Source organism: Eschscholzia californica, unplaced genomic scaffold (genome assembly GCF_041429995.1).
Source record: "Eschscholzia californica isolate CP2 unplaced genomic scaffold, dmEscCali1.0.p SCAF_1, whole genome shotgun sequence".
NCBI lineage: Eukaryota > Viridiplantae > Streptophyta > Magnoliopsida > Ranunculales > Papaveraceae > Eschscholzia > Eschscholzia californica.
This window is the reverse complement of record NW_028238198.1, coordinates 52,024,705-52,044,618: the sequence shown is the minus strand read 5'-3', so window position 1 is coordinate 52,044,618 and position 19,914 is coordinate 52,024,705. Positions and strand designations below refer to the sequence as shown.

Below are 19,914 nucleotides of genomic sequence, written 5' to 3'. Positions count from 1 at the left end.
CCGGCTTGCTTGCTTGAGTCCATAAATGGATTTCTTAAGCTTGCAAACTTTTCCAGCATTTTTGGAATCTACAAAACCTTCGGGTTGTGTCATGTACACATCCTCTTCCAAGTGTCCGTTCAGGAAGGCGGTTTTGACATCCATTTGCCAAATCTCATAATCATAATGAGCTGCAATTGCTAGAATCATCCGAATGGATTTAAGCATTGCGACAGGTGAAAAGGTTTCATCATAGTCTATGCCATGAATCTGTTTGTATCCTTTTGCCACGAGTCTAGCTTTGAAAACGCTAACGTTTCCATCCTTGTCAGTTTTTACTTTGAAAACCCATTTGCATCCGATTGGTTTTGCTCCATCGGGCAAATCGATCAAGTTCCATACTTGATTTTCTGACACGGAATCCATTTCCGATCTCATGGCTTTTAGCCATTTTTCGGAGTCGGGGCTCGTCATAGCTTGGTTGTAGGTACTCGGCTCATTATCTTCTAACAGTAGGATATCTGTTTTCTGAGATAATTCCTGGAGCCTTTGAGATCTACGAGGGGCCTGAGCAACTTTTGGAGTGTTCTCAACTAGTTGAGATGTCTCCTGCGAATTTGATTCGACTTGAGCGGGAGGTACTCTCTCGACCTCATTTTCCTCTTCCATACTTTGTGTATAGATAGGAGCCGCTAAACCTCTTGATATTTCTATATCTGTGTTTATTTGTTGCTCATATCGAATTTCATCGATATCTACATTTCTCCCACTTGTCTGTTTGGAAAGGAATTCCTTTTCAAGGAAGACACCATCTCGAGCAACAAACACTTTGTTCTCAGATTCGTGGTAGAAGTAGTAACCCCTTGTCTCTTTTGGATAGCCCACAAAGAAACATTTGTCTGATTTAGGTGCGAGTTTGTCTCCTTGTAAGCGTTTTACATAAACTTCGCATCCCCAAACTTTGAGAAAAGACAGCTTTGGAATCTTTCCAAACCATAACTCATATGACGTCTTTTCTACAGCTTTTGACGGAGCTCGGTTAAGTGTGAAAGCAGCCGTTTCTAGAGCATACCCCCAGAACGTGTTTGGAAGATTTGCTAAGCTCATCATAGATCGAACCATGTCTAACAAGGTGCGATTTCTCCTTTCAGAAACACCATTCATCTGGGGTGTTCCTGGCGGAGTGAGTTGAGATACTATACCACAACTCCTAAGATGATCGTCAAATTCTTGACTCAAATATTCACCACCTCGATCGGATCGAATGGCTTTTATTTTCTTGCCAAGTTGATTCTCTACTTCGTTCTGAAATTGTTTGAACATGTCAAACAATTCGGACTTATGCCTCATCAAGTATATGTAACCATAACGAGTGAAGTCATCCGTGAACGTGATGAAGTAGCCATAGTTACCTCTCGCCGGAGTACTCATTGGTCCGCATACATCCGTATGTATGAGTTCCAAGGGTTCTTTGGCTCGGTCTCCTTTTCCTTTAAAAGAAGACCTCGTCATTTTACCCATTAAACATGATTCGCATGTGTCATATGATTCTAAATTATACGAACCTAGAAGTCCATGTTCATGGAGCTTCTTCATGCGTGTCATGTTAATGTAACCCAAACGACAATGCCAAAGGTAACTTGGATTTGAATCATCTGACCGTAGCCTATTGGTTTCTATGTTGAAGACTTCGTTCTCAATATTCGTAATATAGAGACCGTTGTATAGCGTAGCACTGGTATAAAACATTTCACCTTTGTATAAAGAACAACGCTGGTTTTTTATTAATAGGTGATATCCCTCTTTGTCTAATTCTGAGACTGAGATAATGTTTCTAGAAATAGAGGGTACATAATAGCAATTATGAAGTTCTAAAACTAGACCAGTTTCCAAAGGTAGACTGAAAGTTCCTACAGCTTTCGCAGCAACCGTTGCTCTATTTGCTACTCGTAGGACAAGCTCCCTTCCAGATAAATACTTGATTCCCTTAAGGCCCTGCACATCATAAATGATATGAGCACCACATCCGGTATCGAATACCCAGGATTGAGAATCAAATGTATTTGCTAAGTTAACTTCGATAACATAGATACCTTGGTCGGAATCGTGAGTTCCTTCCTTTTTCCTTTTGTTCTTCTGAATCAGTTGAAGTTCTTTCTTTGATTCAGACATTCCAATGCCTCTCCGGATTGCCTTAGAAATTCCGTACTTCCTCAACCGTGATTTGTTTCGGGACATGTCCCTTAATCGACGGATGATTGTGTGCGCATCCATTTTCCTGAATCTCTTTTGAAGATTAGGCTCCATGGTTGCCAACATAAGGCAAGTTATTGAAATTGATTTCATCCGGATACTTTTGGCCTGCTTTTGTTCCTCAATCTTTGAGTTCGCAGTTATTCTTGGAATAGGGGTATCCAGTACGCTTTCTTTGTTTGTAGATTTGAGAACATTTCTCAATCTCTTTTCCCAATCAAGGAAGTTATCCATGTTCAATTTGTCCTCATCAAGGATTGAACATAGGTTGAAAAGATTGATTTTTGCCATAGTAAAACTACATGAAACAGAAAAAAGGATTTTGCTAAGTATTACATTCGATAATTTTTGCAAAAAGTCCTAAGTTTTTGCCACATTATTCAAGATAAAACGTGTCCCTAGATGAATAATGCGATTCCGAGATCCCATCTCTCAAGGATTAAGCGGACTAGGTCCCTGCCCTTAATTCCCATTGATTTAGGTGAGTGAATACTTTCACTGATCATACCATATGATTCTCGGTTGATGGATTACATGTTTAGTGTAAAATCCATCCTTTTGCCTCGAGTATCCAAGACTCTCTTGCTGATCTCGTTGAGTAGAACCATTTAGACATGTAGGCCTCTTCTATAGGCCTACCCGCAATGTCCCAAGGTAGAGGAGGTACTCTGCGAAGGCCGACCCACCTTCCTCGAACAAGGGCGCAAGGAGTGTCTTAATTTGGATAGGCACTGTACTCAAAATTACTTTTAGGGACTTTTACGCTAGTCTGGCGTTCGTTTTAGTGAACTAATTAGCCTAACTAACATCCACGACATAAAGCGTAAATAAGTAAGTAAATGCGCGCGAGAAAGTAAATCAAGCACATATGGATCCTAGTATGGCCCCTAACCTAGAAGATCTAATCTCCTTTGGTTTGCTTCTTGTTTCGCCTTTTTAGTTCGTCTAGATCTCCGTCTTTGAACCTCCATTGATTTCTCCCACTCGCCTTTGAATTTCTTCCTTGAGTTTCATCAATGGACTCATAAACCCTAAACTCTAATTACAAGACTCAAACGATTCGCAGATCGTGTAAACTTGAAATTAAAATTATTACAAAACATGCACCCATCCGTGCTCAAAACAAGAATAAGAAATAAATTCTATGGCCATACTAGTTTCCGCATTCACATCACATGCAATCATATAATATATTTCAAGGCTATCAATTATATATGCATGTATATCCGGGAGATACTTTTGTCGACATCCGTATGTCATGTACGCACCTTAAGTCTACATCAAAAGATTAGACTAATGGTGTGTCTTGGTTTGATTTTAAAATTTGATTTTAAAGAGAAATTCCGTTTGGGCCTTGAATGGCCCGGGTTAATTTCGGAAATATTTGGATTGGAATTTTGGGAGAAAATTTGGATAAAACTCCCACTCGAATAGTGGTCCCTTTTCGTGGTCCGAAAAGCCTTGAAAAGACCCGGGACAAGTCCTAGACAAGTCCCGGCCCAAGCCCACAAAAGGGCTTGGACAAGGTCCGGATATGGCACGGCCCATAGGGCCGGCATGTCCGAGCCGAGGCCAATAGGCCTGATCTCGTCCTGGCCGGAGCCAGGACGCTAGTCCAAGCACCAGACGCGTCCTAGACGCATCTGGTGCTGGACCGGACCAGCACTAGGTGTCTCGGACCCCAGACGCATCTCCAAGACGCGTCTGGTAGTAGCTATTGGACGCGTCTGGAAGACGCGTCCTGGTTAAGCTACTAGTCGCGTCTGGAAGACGCGACCTGGAGCAGCTGGACGCGTCCTCAGACGCATCCAACAGTAATCTGGGACGCGTCTACCAGACGCGTCCTCCAAGCTACTGGTCCGGCCAGGAAGCTTCCTGGCCGGACCTATTGAGTTTCTAAAAAACTCAATAGTTTCCCTTTTTTTTTTTTTTTTGTGTTGCAATTTTAAATTGCTTTTTCCAAAATTTGAAACACTTCTAAAATATTTCAAATTCTTTTTAGAACTATTCTAAATTTCCAAATTTTGTTTTTCAGAAGTTTCCAAAAAAACTTAAAACAACTCTTTTAATCAAACCAATTTGGATCAAAATTTTAGGTTTTGAAATTCTTTTCAAGAACAAATTTTGAAATCTTTTGACAAATACTTGAATCTTATTCAAAATTAATCAAAAATTTTGTGTTTTAAACACTTTTAAACACAATAATCTATCTAGAAAAGCATGGAATTGGTCCAAAACTTAGATAAGATAGGCTAATTGCAAGAGGCTCTGACGCCACTGTTGGGTTTTACACCCTTCTACTAGTGTTTATAGCGGAATTAAGACATCTAATGTCTACACTAGTATTCCCAGGATCACATGCATAAACCTATGATAATCATTAATTAAAACTAGAAAGATAAATACCTTATTCGCTAGTTTTCCCTCGAACCTTTCCAATTGCTTATGAGAAGACCAAGAGCTTCAAGTGTAGCTCCTCTACTTGGGACACGAGCAAACAATTTGATCTCCCACCTTGTTGTATAGCTAGCACACCAATGGTGGTTGGAAAAGAAGAACTCCTTTCTTCTTGACTGGATAGATAGTTAATGGGAATTAGCTCACTTTCTCCTCTCTACTTGATGTGGTAGAGTAAGAAAGCTTAGAGAGAAATTCCACACCTTATTCTCTGCCCTAAGAGTGTTTATATAGAACCCTAATAAGAATCCACCTCCTTTTAGGTTTCCTAAAACACCCTTTAGAATAAGATTTAGGGAAATAGTCGAAAATAGCAACTATTGATATTTTCTCAATTCCCTAAGGAGGAGGTGCCCAAACACCACGAAAATTGGCAGATATAATTTTTATTATATCAGAAACTAACCCTCCAAAATTCAGCCCAATCCGAGTCCTGGAAGTACCCGAACCGGTCTAGGCCCAAAAACCCTGTTTTTGGCCTTTTTGTACTATCTTTGCCTAATTCCTTTTTAGGCCTATGAGATATGTTTATGGGACACTCCCATGATTATATCTCACTCCCACTAGTCATATCCTAGATCAATTTGTCACTCTTATGTGTAACCCGTTGTAGGATCCGATCGAAGTTAGCCGCGAATTACTTCGTAATTCGACGATCGTAGTTGGTCTCTAGCTACAACTCTACGATCCCTAAATCAATCGGACTTGATGATCTTCCACATCAATTGTCCTATCCGACAAATTGTTCGCATTGTCACCTTGGTCGAAGGACATCTCCTTCAACTCCTTCATTTCCCTCACTAAAACTTTCTCTATATCTTATCATTTCTTTCTCTTTCTCTTCCTCCAACTGATGCAATGGAATTTTACTTTCAAATCTAAAATTTTAATCTCCACTCATGCTTTTTCCAAGAGAAATACAGTAGTAGCATCGGAGAAAAGAAATAAAAGATTATAGAGAGAAGGAGGCGTCAAAGAGAAGAAGTAAAAGATTACAAAGAAAAAGAGAAATTATATTATAAAGAAAATTTGCAGATAAGAGATAGAGAGAGGGGTGGAAAATTAAAACATTGAAAGGGGAGTCGGAGAGCGACGACTTCCAAGTATTTATGTCGTCATTATGTTTCGACCACCCGCGGTGTTTCCAGTCTGAATGTTAATTAATAAGTCGAAGAAATGGCTTCAAGACCAATCGTTCCTCACCAACAAAATGAAACAGGTACTCGTTATTCTGGTTATTTGGTGATCTATAATTTCTTTTCTTTAATTCTCTGAAATAATTATTTTTTATTTTCGTAATATGTGTAATAGCCCTAATGGTTTTGTTATTGGGTTTCTTCTTTTTTCTTCTTAATCTTTATGTTTCATGAATATTCACCTACAAAGATTGATATAACTTTCCTTTGTCTTGTTAAAACTGATTAGGGTTTCTTGTGTTCTTACTGGATTTATAATCAATATTTGTAGTCGTAGCAGTTGTAATTGGAGCAACTGAAAAGATAGGTGCCCAGGAGTCAATAATCAGAGGATTATTGTCTTTGGAGATATTAGGAATTTATTTTATGGTCGAGGCATTAAGGGAAAACCCCTTCCACCCACTAAAAATTGCCCAATTTCACTATTTTTTTATCTTCAACTGATTCAATTTTCAAGTTGGATGAGTTTCCATCAACAGTTACTAGTTAATGCACAAACTGGAGTGGAGAAAAACAAGGTAACTAACCACCCCATCCAGAAAACCCAAAATTTCTTTGAAACTCAATTTTTAGTGTCAAAATCTAAGAATAACAAGGGTACTTCTGGAAATTCCAAAAAGATATTAACAGAACATAGACAAGGTCGTCTTAACAACTGAAAAAGAGACATTAATTTGAAAGACAAAATAAATTTTGGGTTTCTAGTCCAAAAATCTACCCCTAAACACACATTTAGTCCACCCTAATATTAATATAGGATTTTAAGCCAAAATAATAATTATAATGGATATTTAGTCCAACTTAGTTAAAGTATGTTTATATGTCAAGGTTACAGTGTTTTTCTGTTTATCGATTCTTGTTTTGTTTCATAAATTACCTGTTATTTATTGTTAAAGTTTCATACTTTATTTCATTTTTTCATACTTTATTTCATTTTTCTTTATATGTGTCATACATAACACATTATGTATCAACAATGTTTCTTCAAAACGGAAAAGGACTAAAAACCCATTTTCTGAGAAGATTGGACCTTAAACCCTTTTTGAACTTTATTTTGGACTTCAAACCCATGGACCCAAGACAAAAACTAAGTAAATTAGTTTTATTTGGAAAAAAACTAAGAATTAAAATAATACAATTATATCATAGTATTTTTTTTATTTTATTTTTATATGTTTTTTTCTTTAAAACATTTCTAATTGAAGTTCGAAATTGAAAAACTTAATGAGTAACCTAGGGTTTTTTGAGTTTTCACAAAAAATTCACTCAAATGCAATACTCAATTTGATCCTTAATATGATGTGACTCATTTAATATGGAGATGTCTTAAGAGTATCTCCAATCCAAACTCAAGAAATCTCTATTTATCCTACGTGTTAAGTTCCATTGAGATTCTCACTCGTAGGTGGCGAAAATAGAAATCCTTAAATTCTTTTGTGTCTCCAATGCAAAACTTGAAACTTGTTTTATTTACTTATGTTGCATAGTTATTTTTGTAAAAAAAAATAATTAGTTGTTTTAGAAATATAATAAGTCTTGAATTCTATTGATTCACAGTCAAATATTGATGAGTTGAACATGTAAAAGAGATATCTTAAAAGGAAATAGAGTGTTCTCTTGAGATATCTCTATTTAACTACCTCCACATAATCTTAGAAATGTAAATTGAGTGTTGCATTAGAGAAAGTTTTTAAGAAAAATTAGTAAAAATCCTATGTGGCACTCAAAGTTTCTTTGAGTGTTGCATTACAGATGCTCTGAGAAGAAACTAAATATTTGAGATTTCTTTTGAGTATCTCATCAATTGTCTACATCAATACTAAAAAAAAAAATAAAAATAATATTGCATGTTCCATAGTAAGTAATTCATCTATTTCCCTTTCTTCTTCAACGGATTGTCATTTCATCTACATTTATATTTTTTCAAAACACAGTGAAGGTATCCATTTATTTTCTCTACAGTTGTGAAAGATAACTTTATAAATTGCTTTCTTTATTATTTTTCTTTGTCAAATAAAAATCAGATTACAAATTAAGTCTCCTTTCATCAATCGTGAACTTTTTTTCTCTTCCTTCTTTCAATCGAACAATGAAAGCTAAGAAAATAATTTTCTGGTTATTTTCATTTCTGAAAAGTAAAATTGTGAAACTTTTCTCTTGATTCCTCACTATTTCATGCATAAATATCAGATTATACATCATATATGTTCTTACTTGTTCCTTATTTTAATCTAATTGAATATGAAATAATGGAGTGAGTTTTAAGACTCCTCTTCCCTCTATTTAGAATCATAAGTTTTTAAAAGAGATAATACTAAAACAATAGAAACAATGACGAAACATAAAAAGAAAGATACAGAGGAAATAAAATGTACTAAAAGAAATTTAGGTGCATTAGGAAGTTTCCTAACGCACCCATTAGGGTTTAGGACTAGTGGTAGCCGATTGAGATTCAGTTTCATGAGTGCCACCGGCATTACCTTTCTTACCCTCCTGCGAACAATTTGGGACAAAGTTTGCAAAACCGAACAGTTCTAAGGCTCTTTTTCAAAATGTTTGTCAACTGATCACGAGATGATACAAACTTAACCTTGAGATGACCAGTTGTAACCTTTTATCTGACAAAGTGATAATCTAAACCAATATGCTCTGGGCGACCATGAAACATCAGATTGTAGTAAGCAAAATCGAACTTTTATTATCACAGAGAATACATGCGGGCTGAGAGAGAAATACCCAATTTTGTAAAAATAAAAGAGATCTAAGTAACATCAGCAGTTGTAGTAACAATGACCTGATACCAAGCCTATGTGCTTGATCGAGAGACTGTAGGTTCCTTCTTAGGACTCCAAATAATCAAATTGGAGCCTAAGAAGATGGAAAACCCAGTAGTAGAGGGACAGGTGTCTAGACAACCCGACGAATCAAAATCAGAATAAGCAATAAGAGAAGAACTGGAGAAATCCTGATAAAGTTGCAAACCCATGTCTATAGAACTTTTGATGTATCGAGAATATTCTTAACGACCAAAAAAATAAGAAACTGTAGGTACATGCATAAATTGACACACAATGTTGACTATACGGTAAATCCTAACGTGTTAAGGTCAATTACTGAAGAGACCCCACAATTTTATGAAACGAAGTGGGATCATCAAAGAAAGGACCTTTAACAGACAAGTGAAAACCAGGGAAAAGAGGTGTGGGAGCAAGCTTCACAACCTCCATATTGAGAATCTTGAGAACGTCAGATGCATACTTAGATTGGGTCAAAATCAAACCTTACCATAATAAGTTTCTTTATGTCCCAAAAAATAGTGAAGTTCACCCATATTAATCATATTAGTTCATGACCAAGCTTTGAAATAATATCAGAGAGTTTTCACCTGTAATAATAATATCGTCAATATATAATAAAAAGAATACTCTTTCTCGAGATGGAGGGAGAATAAAGAGAGATGTGTCTGAAGTATTAGTAATAAGTCCAAAATGAACAAGAAACATGCTAAATAGATCAAACCATACACGAGGACCCTGCATAGAGTGACTTATTAAGAGGACAAACATAGTCACAATGAGAGGCATTAACAAATCCAATAGGTTGAGACATAAACATTTCCTCCTTCAAATCACCATGAAGAGAGCGTTATCCGTGACTAGTTGAAAAATGGCCCAATGGAGAGAACAACCATGGAGAGAATAATAGGAATCGTAGTAGGCTTGAAAACCGGAGTCAAAGTCTCATCGAAATCAAGGTCAGGTTTCTAAGTAAAACCTTGAGCCACTAGCCGAGCTTTATATCTATCAATTGAACCATTAGATTTTAACTTAGTACGAAATAATCATTTTGAGCCGACCACATTCATACTAGAGGAGCGAGGAACAAAAGTCTGAGTGCCCTATTTCCGTGATGCCAAAATTTCTTCTTCCTAGGGTCATTGCCAAGGAGAAGACGTGGTTGTTTTAAAACCAAGGGGTTGCTAAACAACGATTAGGGCATTATGAAACCTCTCACTCGACAACCCAAAAACGTTGGCATAATGAGATGGTGTGGGATAACAAGTACAGGGATGACAAGAGAACGCCATAAGAGAAGAATCGTTACCCAAGGTTACCAGATTCGCGGTACGTTTCTGTACGCGGTACGCGTATTAGAGTGTATCCGGTAAGTTGGGGGTATACCTATTCGGTACGCTAATTCGGTACATAATTCGCTTAATATAAATTTAGGTTCGTTACATTAATAAGATATTCCAAATTTAATTATAGAGTCATAGACATAAATATTTCAAAACTCATAAGGGATGAAACAACTAAATATTCAAAAGTCTGATATCATAGTAGTACTTAAAACATGAAGACAAAATCATAAAATAGAAATTACTTGCAAAATTCAAAACCTAAAATTCAAAATCCTGAAAAAATATTACTAAATTACTAATACTAATTCATCTTTCCTTTGCCCTTGCCTTTTGAACTATTTTCTTTTGCAAACTTTGATGTGCTTAAAGTGTTAGATGGTGTATTATCTTCTTCATTATCATCATGAATTTGATCATCTTCTAAGGAACTCCAACGCATATGCTCTAGTGTGATAATCGAGTCATCTAGATGTGTGTGTTCAGGAGATGTCCCACTTTTTATAAGGGACTTCCTTATAACCCTTAGTGAAACGTGATTGAAGACGAATATTGGAATGAATGTAAACTAATTTATCAGCTCTCGTAGAATTCAACCTATTTCTCTTCACACTATGTATGAATGAATATGTGCTCCGATTCCTTTCAGCAGACGAGCTAGTAATTGGTTGAGCCAATACCTTAAAATAAAAATAAAAAATTCAAGACTATGCAAATAATTGTAGAAAAAATAAATACTAATGAAATTTTACCTTTTTAGCCACTTCAGTCAATTTTGGAGTTTCTGAACCATATGTGCACAACCAATCAATTGCATTCATTGTTACAGCATCAGTTTGTGCAGGCATCATGGCATATATACCTTTTCTTAAGTGAAATCTCGCAAATTCCTCCCGCAATTCTTTTGATTCATTAACATCTTTTTATATTCTATCAAATGCTTCCAAAACCCCCATCATTACCTCCTTGTCTTGGTTTGGAGATTTTCTTGTTGTACCACGTGGGGCAGGTGTAGCAAGATAGAGAGAATCATAATACTCTGGGGTTAGTGCAAATCTAAGACAATGCAATGGAATATTCACCAAGCATATTGTCCATTCTTTCATAAATTTCTCCCATTTTTTTACCTTCTCCATCACAAAACTTGATTAAGAAATATATTAGTTTGGTAATGCTTAGTATATAGTAATAATGGTAATAATAATCAGATTCAGGAAATAATTGACTAAAGATTTTGGATGACCTGAATTGTGGGTAGAGACATAAGCACCTTCGGTAATAGGAGGAACAACCCGAAAGGATTCGGCTAAAGTTTCATAATCCGGGTCGAGACCTTTCAAGAACCAGTATACTTTCTCAGCTTCAGAAATATGATGACCACTGGTGGCTAAGGTTTCACATAAAACCCTGTAATTACGAGCATAATCCGCTATAGATGCATTACCTCGTTTAATACATTGAATTTGTTCCTTGAGCTGAAGAGAGCGAGTGATGCATGGACCAACATAAGTTTGATTGAGGTGAGCCCAAACATTAGCCACTCGGGTTAAACCTATAATATTAGTCATTGCCTCTTTGGAGAGAGAACTATAGATGATCGAAAAACAAGGCGATCTGTAGTTAACCAAGATTCATATAGAGGATTACCAGTTAACGAACCTGTAGGGGAAGCAAGTGTGGGTTCCAGTGGAGGGACCGTATTATCAAGATGATGAACCAGATGTTGACTTTCCAATAAAGATAAAACCTGAGGACGCCATAGCAAAAAAATTTCTTAATCAAGTTTTAAGTTGATCATAGAGCTAAAATGCAGATAAGATATCATAGTTGGTGCCGAGGGAAATAAAATAACACTTGAAATAGAAGAACCGCGTGAAGATTCCATAGCAAACAAACTTAATAATAAAATCTTTTGAAGATTTTAACCTCGATATGAAATCGGGAAAAAATAGCTCTAGAAAAGAAGAAGACCTCGGTAAAGACGAACCGGACAATAGAATAATGATCTCGGTTGGAGACAATCGGAAAAAAATAACAAGAATCGAACTCGTTAGAGAACGGCTCTGGATACCATAAAAGAATACGAATAGGTTTTGTGTGAGAAAAATCATTAACCTCCTTCGTGTATTTATATTGTTAATAGTTTACATAAATATGTAATTGACATAGAGCTATACATAAAAGAGGAAAGAAAATACGTAAGGTAGGAAATAGTATATACAATATATTGGAAAGAATCAAGTCCAATCTCATTTAAAATCTTTAGTCAATTATTTCCTGAATCTGATAATTATTACCATTATTATATAGTCCACATCATCCCAAAATTCTTCACTAATAATTGTATTTGTAACTAACTCTCCCATTTTCCGATTGTGTTCATCTCAACTTTTTACCATATCTTTCCATGTTTTAACAACAATAGTAGTTGCAAGAGCTTCACTACAATCAACAAGTCGCTTCAACAAAATATAATGTGAAGCAAACCTAGTCTTTACCACTTTAAAAAGTTCTAATTTGGAATGATTCCTAAATAAAGCTAAAGCATGTGTGTGGTTAAGAAAGTATTTCACAATATTTTTTTCCACTTCTATAAGTATCTATAAACCATGTAAATGCTTTTGCAATATCTTTGAAAATAAGAATTAAAGTGTGAACAACACAAGGAGACCAAAAAATATATTTGTGTACCTTCTGAACTTCTTTACCAGCAAGCTTGCAATTTGCTGCATTATCAGTAACAACTTGCAATACGTTAGATGAACCTGCTGTTTCAATTGCTTCAGGTAAGAACTCTGAAATCGCTAAACCAGTTTTTTCTGTTCCCTCAAAATCTGAAGCATATAAGAACATGGCTCCTGAGAGAACATGGCTCGTAGGCTATTTACTGCAGTGATGTTAATCAATGGTTGGTGTTTAACATTAGTCCAACCATCTGAAACAATTGAAACTCCATGGGAATACCATGTATCCTTGACAAGCGTCATATCCCTTTCAACGTTTCTTTTACACTCATCTAACAAAGTAGTTCTTGCCTTTTCACTTGTAATCCTTAGATCCTCTACTTATTACTATAATCATCTCATGAAACTGAGGATTTCTAAGAACATTAAAAGGAATTCCATTTGCACACAATTCTTTCATGATTTTCATATCAACCTCGTCTCTATCCATTATTTTGAATGAACTTTCTAGTGGTTCTGAAAATATTTGTTTCGTTTTGTAAGAGTGGAACTTTTTAGTGACGAAGAAATTCCTTTTTTTTTCCCGCTTCAATTGATTTTTGACGCACTTTATCAGGTAAAGATCGATTGCCCATGATTAAAACATTACATCGTTTGATATCAGCTTTTTTGCCTACTAGAGGACCAAAGGAGTGAGTGTAAATACGAGTATATGAACTTGTAAAATTACCTTTACAATGTTTGCAAGACCAATTCCTTGACCCACCTCCCGTATTCGTTGATTTATTATCATTGAAAATAACTTCATCATGCAATTGATTCTTTTGAATTTGAATTATCTTTTTTTTTGTCTTGGTTTGTTTGAACTGTTGGTTCTTGCACATGAATTATTGTTAGCATTAGAAGAAAGGTCATCTTCACCAGAACTCTCTTCCAAATTTTGAATGTCAATACCTTCTTGATCAGCATCTACTGTGTGAGATGAAGAAATATCACGATCATCTCTTGTTCTTTTTTTCCCAAACACCATATCTTTGTAAATCACTCCAAAAAACCACACAAAGTTATGAGTAATTTATAAACTAAGTAGGAGGTGATCCATATATATATATATATATATAATATATTTCATGCAAAAGAGTCCTTTGATTAGTAGTAGTCTTTTTTTCAATTAGAAATTGTTATTTAGGATTTTTATTTTATTGGTAATAATGAGATTTTTCTAATTAATTAAGTAGTTAGAATGGTAGTATTTTAGTACTCTACTAATTAATAACAAACAAATGATTTGTAATCATCCTAACTTCCCTAAATTTTTTATTTTTTTTAAAGAATATTACAGAGAAAATCAATTTTTTTTCTATTATAACTTCCCTAATTTTATGACTCCCAATGTAACAATATTTAGTCTTTTGGAAACTATTTAATTTAAAAGTTCAAACCCTGTGTAGAATGGTTGTTTGGAGATGTGAGTTGTCGAGACATGAGTTGTCCTTTACTTGTAGCTTATAAAAAGATGCCAAAACCCTAAAATCTAATCCGACGGCCAGAATCCATCAATATGAAAATAGTTAGAAACCCTAAAAATACATTGGGTACAAAAAGAAGCATCCCTTTCTATTCCATAACTGGCCGACCACTCTCTCTCTCTCTTTCTCTTTTTCTCTTTCTCTCTAAAGAAAACTATGACTACAGAGATAATGGAAAAGCTAAAACAGAGTAATAAAAGGAAGAAGAAAAGATCTTTCATTGGCTTCTTGAACTTTATCTTCTTCTTCCTATTACTCTGTATTCTTTTTCTTGAACCATTCATTAAGAGTTTCATGTTTCGAAAGTATTAGGAGCCTTCAAGTAATCAAATCAAGGTATGTAACTATGTTTTTGCTTCTTCTTTAAGAACAATTTTGCTAAATGGTGCAATCCAGATCGCGATTCGCAGGGTATACCAACGAATCTGGTAACCTTGTCGTTACCTGGGGCAAGAGTGCATGGAGAGACAGTGGGCAAGATGTTGGAGCCTAATGGGGACTGAACTTGGGAAGCAATTGAAAAATCGGAGGCATTTGCAGGGGTAGTTAATGGAGAATGTGAAGTGTCTGAAGGCACCACAGACCCACAGACCCACAGGTTCTACAACGTCTGGAGGCACCATCAAAGAGAATGTTGGCAGAAGGAATCATCGTTCAAGGGAACCGGAGCTACTACAGACACCGTTCTGGCGTACACATCAGTCAACAAATGAAGACCACGAGGTACAACTTCCGGCGAAAAGTTGAGCTCAAATGTGAAGATGATCCTATGTCACCATTCACCATATGGTGAATCAACAACTTGCACAGGAGAAGACAAAGAGAAGGGCAAAGGAGTCGAATGAGTAGATCCAGGGTCATGCATAAGGACCTGATATGACACGAGGAGATACCGGTTCAATAGAGTCCGTCCAGGTAGGAGACGAGTTGAAATTGATCAAAGAAATTGTTTTATTCCTTTATGGATTACAAAAGAAATATAAGACTCTATTTATAAAGTTACAATACTACTAGTTTCTCATTTTACTAGTTTCTAATATTTTACTAGTTTCTTAATAGTTTATACTAATATATTTACTAGTTCTTAATTTCTTACTAGTTTCTAATATTTTATATTTCCTAATATCTATTATATAGGATATCTTAACATATAGAAAGATATTTCAACACTCCCCCTCAAGTTGGTGCATAGATATCGCACATGCCCAACTTGTATACCATTTTCGAAAATATTCGACTTGAAACTGATTTGGTAAGAACATCAGCCAATTGATCTTCAGATCAGATCTTTGGTAACTCTACAATGTTGTCTTTCAACTTTTCATTAATAAAACATCGATCCACCTCAACATGCTTTGTGCGGTCGTGCTGGACTGGATTGTGAGCAATATCACATGCTGCTTTATCGTCACAAAATAATTGAATTGATCTTTCAGAAGGATATCCTAAATCATCCAACATGAGTCTTAACCATAACGCTTCACATATGCCATCAGCCATTCCTCTAAATTCAGACTTTGCACTTGAACGTGCAACAACGTTTTGTTTTTTTACTTCTCCAGGTAACAAGATTTCCACCAACAAAGGTAAAATATCCTACAGTTGATCGTCTACCATTTACTTCCCCGACCCAAATTTACATCAGTATATACATCAATAGTTCGACAACTCAAATTTTTAGTAAACAAAATACCTTTTCCAGGAGCTGCCTTCAAATATCTCAAAATGCGTAAAACATCATTCATGTGTTTGTCACAGAGATTGTGCATAAATTGACTAACAATACTTAAGGCATATGCAAGATCTGGCCTCGTGTGCGCCAAGTACATCAACCTTCCAACCAGTCGTTGATATCTTCCTTTATCAACCGGTATCTAATTAGGCTCCACTGACAACTTTAATCCTTCTTCGACAGGTATATCAATCGGCTCACACGCTAACATACCCACCTCATGTAACAAATCTAAAGTATACTTTCTTTGGGATAGGAAAATTCCATTACTAGATCGAGATACTTCAATTCCAAGAAAGTATTTCCACGGACCAAGGTCTTTCATCTCAAACTCTTTAGATAAGTAATTCTGTAAAGCCTTTCATTCTTCAGGATCATCCCCAGTAACCACCATGTCATCAACATATACTATAAGTGATGTGGGTTTTCTTTTCTTCCTTTTTATAAATAAGGTATGGTCAGAATTGCTGTGGCGATAACCGAATTGCTTCACAGCCTTTGTGAACCTTCCAAACCACGCTCTTGGTGATTGTTTTAATCCATATAATGGCTTTTCAATCTACATACCTTCTAGTTATGTATTTCTGGTATCTTGCATCCCGGTGGAAGGTCCATATAGACTTCTTCTAATAGTTCTCCATGCAAAAAAGCATTCTTTACATCAAATTGTTGTAGTGGCCAATCTAAATTTGCTGCTAACGATAACAAGACGCGAACAGTGTTGATTTTTGGAATTGGCGTAAATGTCTCTGTGTAATCGACTCCATAAGTTTGAGTGTAGCCTTTTGCCACTAGTCTCGCTTTGTAAAGTTCAATTGTACCATCTTCTTTATACTTCACTGAATAAATCCACCGACATCCCACTTGATTTTTATCTTCTAGACGATGAACTAGCTCCCAAGTGTCATTTTTTTGTAAGGATTTCATCTCCTCATTCATAGCCGCTTTCCATTTTGAATCAGATAAGGCTTCATGAACATTGTTAGGAATATATATAGTAGATAATTGATTTACAAATGACGTATTTGATTCTGACAACCGATGATCTGACACATACTGACTCATAGGATATTTGACTCTACTAGACGGCTCAGGTTCATATGCCGGTTTAGAAATACCTCTGGTTTGACGCGACGGTAATATTTTCCTAGGTGGTTCAGAAGGTGCTTCAGAAACATCCTCGACAACTGATTGGTTTGGTGTATTACTAACCCTTGGTTCAACGACTTCAATTGGAGGTGAATCTACAATTTGTTAAACGATTTCATTACACTTTCTTCCATTACCGATTCAGGTGTTTGTAATTCTAGAATTTCAATTTCAGCTCTAATTATTTCTTCAGGAATCAAATTTACTTCAATATTAGATCCAATTTTGTTCTCTTTAACATGATTATCTGTTTCTTCATAATCAAGAGTCAGAACTTCCTGCTTAGTTTTCTCCACCTGAAGTTCAGACTCAGGTGAAAAATACTTAGAATCTTCATGAAAGATAACATCCGATGTAACAAACATTCGTTTAGTTGGAGGATTATAACATCTGTACCCTTTCTGATTTGCACCGTACCCTACAAATACACATCTTAATTTCCTTAGAGTTAATTTTGTACGTTGGTGCTCATGAAGATGAACAAATGTTACACACCCAAAGACACGGAGAGGTAAATTTGAAACTGTCGAAGAAGTTGTAACATCCGGTAGAGCTTGAAAATGAGTATTAAACTCAATAGTACTAGATGGTACTCTATTAATTAAATAGGTTGCAGCAAGAAGTGCTTCTCCCCAATAAGATAATGGCATATGTGCTTCGATCAACATAGCCCTGGTAACTTCTAACAAGTGACGATTCTTTCTTTCAGCGACCCAATTTTGTTGAGGGGTATTTGGACAAGTAGTTTGTTGAACAATACCATGAGAAACCAAATAAGTTTGAAGTCCATGATCCATATACTCTCCTCCATTGTCACTACGAAGTATCTGGACATTTGCGTTGTACTGTGTACTAAACAGTTTATGAACCTTCTGAAACAATAACTTTACATCACTTTTAGATTTCATCAAACAAACCAAGTCATCCTAGTACAATCATCAATAAAGGTAACAAACCACCGTGCCCCACCCAAAGTAGGAACCTTAGATAAACCCAGACATCGGAATGTAAAACCATAAAAGGAGTTGGACTTTTATTTAAATTTAACGGAAACGATGCACGATGACTTTTTGCAAGTGCACAAACATCACATTGAAAACTGGAAACATCGCATTTTATAAATAGCGATGGAAATAATTTCTTAAGGTAACTGAAGGAGACATGTCCGAGACGGCGATGCCATAACCATATTTCATCTTTATTTTTTATTTCAGAATTGTTCACTACTAATGCCTGACGCAATTTATTAGAGCTTTTAGATACTAAATCCAAGTAATACAACTTTTCTCGCCTAACACCATAACCAATTGTTTGCCTTGTCTGGATGTCCTTAAATACACAAAATTCAGGCCAAAAGATTACAACACAAAATATAGTGGTGGTTATTTGAGACACTGATAATAAATTATGATTTAAAGATGAGACAACCAAAACAGAGTCTAAGTTCAATTTGTTCGTTAGAGTTATAGGTCCTTCCACTACAACAGGGGCTGAGGTGTCATTGGCAGTAGAGACATATCTATGTGAAGATTGGTTAATGGTTTAGACCTGTTTAGAATCAAAAGTCATATGATCTGTAGCACCAGAATCAATTATCCAAGTACTATTCAAAACATGTGTAGACATATTTAAAGTCTTGCCTACATTACCTGTAGTGGCTACCGTCGATGAACCTTGCTTAACAGTTGGATCTACAAGGGTCTTCCTAGAGTTTTCTTTCGATTATGATCCCACCATTCTGGATAGCCTAATAGTTCATAACAATGACTTTTGGTATGACCAATTTTGTTGCAGTGAGTACACTTATAAGTAATTTTGTCAGATTGACCAATAACTTTAGCAAAATTTGAATTTGCCTTATTGCGAGTCATTATTGGGGAAGCATCAGTTGCCCTTCACTTTAGTTAAACCGGAAAAACAAGATGAAGATGAAGATGATAGCTCTTTCTCTTCCAATCAATATAAATTACAAAACACAAATTTCAGACTGTTGGCTCTGGTACCAAGTTGAAATTGATCAAAAAAATTTGTTTTATACCTTGATGGATTACAAAAGAATTATAAGACTCTATTTATAGAGTTACAATACTACTAGTTTTTAATTTTACTAGTTTCTAATATTTTACTAGTTTCTAATATTTTACTAGTTTCTTAATAGTTTATACTAATATATTTACTAGTTCCTTATTTCTTACTAGTTTCTAATATTTGATATTTTCTAATATCTATTATATGGGATATCTTAACATATAGAAATATATTTCAACAAGACGAAGGCCCAATTGGGCGAGAAACCAGACAAAGGTAATCCAATAAACGTGAATCCTGAACCGGTGCTAAAAATCAGTAGAAGAAGAATCCGATGGAGGACTCATGAAACTTGAAGAGGACAAAGAGTCGAAAAAATCAACAAAATTAGAAGAAGAAGAAGATGGGGAAGGAGAATCACCTTGAAAAGGGAAAACAAATTTGTCAAAAACAACATGGCGAGAGATATAAACTTTATTGGAAGCACGATCAAGGCTTTCGATTCCTTTACAGTAAGGACTATGATGTAGAAAAACACAAAGAAAGCCTTGAATTTTTGAAATGAAAAAAAATATCTTGAATTAGAAAATAAAAAAGAAAAAGAGCAGTCAGTCCAAGAAGATCTTGGATCAGATCTACCAAACCAACAAAAAGAGGATAAAGACGATTATGGTGGATCAGACATTAAAAAGCGTAGAAAGAAAAAGCAATCCAAGAGCAATACGGAAGCGGAACTAGATTTCTTATTGGGTTTCCCAATGCACCCATT

General features: G+C 35.7%; 1 pseudogene; it reads right to left on the bottom strand.

Moving 5' to 3' along the window:
* Positions 1 to 10,505: 10,505 nt before the first annotated feature.
* LOC147567524 (uncharacterized) lies at positions 10,506 to 13,737 on the bottom strand (annotated as a pseudogene).
* Between the last annotated feature and the right edge of the window lie 6,177 nt (positions 13,738 to 19,914).